Raw genomic sequence first — 5633 nt, forward strand, 5'->3', positions numbered from 1 at the left:
GATTTTCTTGACCTGAACTTTCCCTGTGTGCTTACAACGATGCTCTTATGGAAGGACTGCGAGTCGAAACAACTTAATACCCCCAAGCGCTAGGATGTCCTGTACTCTACCACCATAGAAACAGCTATTTAGATCACCAGGTTTCTGTGGGAGATACAGCGGGGTGTCATCGGCGTAACAGCGAAACAAAACGATATGGATTATGCGGCCGAGTGGGAGTTTGAGGAGGAGGATGAGTTGGTTATATAGAAAGCTGAATTGGAAAGGTAGGAGTCGAGGCTTTCCAAAGCTGGATTTGGGTCGACGGAGCATAGAAATCTGGTGTTCTGTGTTCGCAGCGGCAGGGTGAAGCGGCGGGGGTGCTGCCAAGGGTTTATTGATATCTTAAGGTGAAGAAGCACAGATGAAAATAGCGTTGTGAGATTTGATAATGCTTCGAGAACTACTGCAGATTCATGAAATATGTTACACAATGGTTCAATGGACATTAAAAACGATGTATTTGAAACGCCAGGACGTCTACAAATCAGTCCAAATACTAAGTGGGTTCGTACGTATGACTGCCCTTATATAATGTTTTCATTCTTCATCTGCGGTACCTTAACGCGATGACAAGCATTAAAGCACCGACAGTGAGATAATGAAGCCAAACATCTGTAATCTTCTATCGAGATGTCCTCAACAGCGGAGGTGTGTGTGCTTTTGGGGGTGTAACAAAGCTAATCCTGTGTGTGTGTGTGTGTGTGTGTGTGTGTGTGTTCGTGTGTGTGAGAGAAATATCAAAGAGTACCTGTCATGGTATTATCTTCATTTGCTCTCTTTGAATCTCATTAATTTGACAAAGAATCAATACCTCGCTCCAGTACACGATACGGTACATGTGACACTGGGAATAGCTTAAGAAACAAATGTGTGTGTGTGTGTGTGTGTGTGTAGTACACTAATTTAAACCTGTTTATAAAGGATGCCTTATCATTATTTATGTTGATAAGTTCCCCGTAGACGTTATTAAAATGTGTGAACTATGATGGATCAAATAATAGTTTGTTTCTCCGTTGTCGGCGGAGAACAACGTGCAGCTGTTGACTAATTAAACAAGAAAAGTACACAAATTAATCTCTTTCACGAGAAAAATATATTGGATATTTTATCTTATCTTTGTGTGAAAAAAGGAAGTATTAGTTATGTTACAAAATCTGCTCACGGCAACGGCAGTACGCTTAACGATGTGTGGGAAGTAAATTAGGATTAAAGGAATAGTTATTGACGTTGGATATTTTGCCTTTTTGTCTCAAATTAGCACCAAATATGTCGTCCGAAAAAGAGACGGCTGCAAACATAGGCCAACAACTAATTTCACTTCAATTGGCTGACGCTTTTATGTCTACAAGAAATCATAACGATTTGAGCAAGGTGCCAATCCTTTAAGTACACACCATTTTGTTGCATTTTATTCACAAGGTGCAGGCAAACCACGTGGGTGTCCAGTCTATATCCATGGCTTCTGCAGCCCTGATGTCAATCTACCGGCCCTCTAAGTGTACAAATACTACGCTTCATAGATCTGTACAACACATAAAGCACAAGTTATAGGTATACGGGGGTATGTTCCAGAGAAATGCCACATTCAGACTGTATTTACCTCTCAAGGGGCCATCAATCCTAAAGTGAGATCCTCATTTGTCCCATGACAAAACGGATCGTAACTTCCAGCTGCTATCACACACTGAACATCCCATCATATACGAGTTATGTGCAGCTAGCAGTGCTGCTTGTTCCCTGAAACACCTGATATGAATCTAGGACATCATGAGTTCAAAACTACCTGGGTAGAAAAGTTGAATTATATAAACATTGGCTCAGAATTGACTCAGTTTTTACACTCTAAGGATTAACTCTGAAGCTCCCGCTGTGTGTTAAATCATCCAACTCGCTTCTCCAGGTATATCTGAACACCTCGCTCCTTTCATCACGCCTGGAAAACCTGCCCGCCATCGCATAATTAAACCAGATTTATATCATCACATAGAATTATTCTGTGTGGGATGATGGTGAATTTTTTTATAGCCAACTTGCACCAGCCCCCTCGCACAGTAATTGAGAAACTGGCATAACTGAATATACGAGAAAGACGGTGTGGGCGTGAAGATGTCCATGGTTGAGTGGCCAAATGCAACCCACTCAAAAAGCCAATTGTACTTATCAATACATTTAAATGGATACTTGTGACACAGGTATAATTGGTTTAGCATGAGGTTAGATTTACATATATGATGCAAGACTGATTCAATGTTCATTACCAACATCTAAGGAGACGATTTCCAAACTAATTTGACGATGACTTTCATCAATTGGAGATTTCTTTGCCACCATACACTTAATAATATCCAAAAGGAAGGACATGGCACCTTCTTTGTGGTCAGTAATTACCCCAACTCATCGGTGTATTAATAGGCTTTTTGTTAATGAAATGGAGTGAACCCCTTACAATAATTTTAGCTTTAAAAAGCTGTGGCTGAATGTAAATGCCAACACAACTTTGAGGAAAGAAAAAGTGTCTCCTTACTTCCTCAATCGGTCGGGCTAATTGTCTAAGTATAACACCACGAGAACCTCCGCCAACGCTGAACAACTCCGATTTACAAAGAAATCTCTCACTCAAGTTTATCTTGGCCTCTGCAAACTTATCCCAAACTTTTGGAATAAAGTCTTTGTTGTTGCTCGTTTTTATTATAACAACTACAAGGTGTTAATCATCTCGTGGCAGAAATCCCAGATCTGGATCGCCACCAAGAAACAGATCAATTGTTGCCGAGTCCAAAGCCAATCTGTCCACCACTATCCACCGAGGGACATTCAACCAGGTTGGACACAACCGTTCAAGGTGGATGGAAGAGCTAATTTTGCTCCACTCTACATGCTTTAAAAGCCGTTTCACCTGTAGATGTACGGTGATTTGCATCATGTGCAAGAAGGTGAGCTGTTTTAAAGTCCTTACACACCAAACTGACACCAAAGAACACGTCCCGATGGAATGTCGCCTCACGTCGCCTCACGTCTCCTGCGTCTTGGCCATTTTTCGCACTGGAACACACCGCAAAGACTTCAGCCGACGGCCAAGTTGCACGTACGAACTGCGCATGCGTGAGTGGCAATACCTCTCCTTACCAGCAGGCGGCGGTAGTGTGTATTCGTCATTCAAAAGAGGCAACAACCGGAAGACAGACTGCGCGATACACCGAGAGAAGAAGAAGAACAGACTGCGTGATATATATTTTTAATTATTACGTTTATTCTGGTTTGTTTTGTGTTTGTATCTTTTATTTTAAATGTATTTATTTTATGTTTTGTGAGCTGATCTCTCTGCACAGCACTTTAGTCTGAAGGTTTTAAAGTGCTATATAAATAAAGTTGGATTGGATAAACAAACAACAAATAGCGTGTGCGTTCCATCTTCACTCTACAGCGAGAAGCTCACGGGGCTTTCCCGAACCTGAGTCGAGAGCTGGAGTTCAATGAAATCTCACATTTGCCTTCTTAATAGTTTGTTTGGGTCCCTCACTTCCGTTTCGCTTCTCATGCACTGATTCGCTAAGCTGAACAGCCAATCAGAGTGATTTCTTTGGCCGACGGCCTTTAGCCTCCCGATCAGTGGCCCATCGGGACATTCGGGACGAATCCCGATGGGCCGGTAATGAAGTGGGCCAATCGGAAGATGTTGGCCACCGTCGACAATTTAGCGGTATTTACTTGCGGTACCGAGGTGGGCCGGTCGAGAGACCCGGGCTGATTTTTAGTCCCAGTCCGCCCCTGCTCCCGATTCAACATGTCGAATCGGTGGCGGAAGGTGTCGGCACGGCTGAAAAGACAAGACGGTGCTGGACACACCAATCTGAGTAGGGCGACACGATGCTCATCGACGGCCCAATATCTATCGACGCCGAAAATCGGCTTGGTGTGTAAGGACCTTTAGATGTACGCAGATATGCTCAGATTCCCTTCTGGCATCCATAAAGCATTTATCTAATGTGAAATGCAAAGAGACAGAAGACTTACTTCTTTGCACTGGAGTCAGACATGCCAAGAATTCACAAAATGTTTGAGTAGGAAGTCAAAACAGATTGCTTTAGTGGAATCCAACATGCTTTGCCAGCTGGAAACAAGGGACCACATAGAGACCAGGCGGCAATGAAGTGCCTCCATGTATCTCTTCTTATTAACGGCAAAACTTTAAAAAGGAAGCTCAACACAATGTTTTCAGCTCACGACATTTTGGCTGACATTGATGTGCGACAAGATATCCACCGTTGTTAACACCGCATGTTCACGGCATTATGGGATGTTTTAGCGACGAAGCACAGGGCTGACGGAAGACATTCGCAACGGCCGTCTTCTCATTAGACGCGGGGCTGTCGGTGCTCATTAGTCCGGCGGCAGCGCAGTATGGGATCTATTCTCCTGAGGTGACCAAAGGTGCTAACTCAGACCTTCCACGTCTCAGTAATGATGCCCCAGACCTGTCACTCTCCCCACAAGACTGACATGACCTTTTTCCGGCTCATGTTCGGGGGAAAAAACACATGAGGCAAGAAAGAGATCTTATTTCCCCCCTAAATTTGCCTCAGCATGCAAACCTTTTACGCGGTTGCTTCACATTTAACACAAGTCAACAAAGACTACTTCCTGTGAATGTATAGGTAATAAAAACTACTCAGGATTCAAGCACAAAAGCCAGACCTTGCCATTAAGACCTTTGAAATAAAAGCATGCTGAGCAGTGACAGCGCGGCTGAATAGATGTCTGGAAGCAATCTATGAGAGATGGCTGATCAATGGCGGCAAAATAACATTGGAGATGAAAAGATGTCTTTAAAGGCTCATGAAAAGGAAACTCGTTGGAGGGCATTTTGTCCAGCCTTCCATTTTTAACCTCAATCATCTGAACACAGCGCACATAAAAGGGGTGAGCGCTAACACCGTAGCCCACTGTGGCTTTCTTCTTCTGATGCTAAGTGCCACCGGGACTCCTTTGTGACATTTTATTTAGCCAAGGCTGCATACATGTTTTGCATTTGAGGCATTTTTTGTTTTTTACAGCCATGAATATGTTGACAAAGCCTGCTGTTAAACCAGGCTCTTAATGGTAATTAAATATAAATGCGATTACATCAGATCTAAATTGCATTAGCTACATGTGTAAAACGATGTGGTCAGATCCAGTCCTCACAGGGGCCTTTCCAAACAAACCTGATTGTAATGGGCCACATGAAGAGCCCCACGCGAGCTGCAACATCCAAATGAGAGCGAGCTGCAGCAAAGACATACATTAATCCTATCCAGATTGGGGACTGTATGAATTATGCGAAGAACCTTATCTGTTATTTCCCCTGATCTCCTGCTGGGTGAATTGATTGCGTTTTTGGTCCTAATCCGCAGCGTGCCATGCATGTTGGGAGACGACCAGGGAGCCATCTTGAATAAATAGAATTTGGACTTGACAAAAGCCACCTCCAGCTGAGCAATGACAAAGCATCCTTTCACCGCTGCACCCCCCTACCAGGCTGAATGGCATTAGGAAATAGCCGGCCACTGTTTACATCGTCGACTTTTCCGTTACTCGCTTCTGCCGCAGTT

The sequence above is a fragment of the Pseudochaenichthys georgianus genome, chromosome 2, assembly GCF_902827115.2.
Source record: "Pseudochaenichthys georgianus chromosome 2, fPseGeo1.2, whole genome shotgun sequence".
NCBI lineage: Eukaryota > Metazoa > Chordata > Actinopteri > Perciformes > Channichthyidae > Pseudochaenichthys > Pseudochaenichthys georgianus.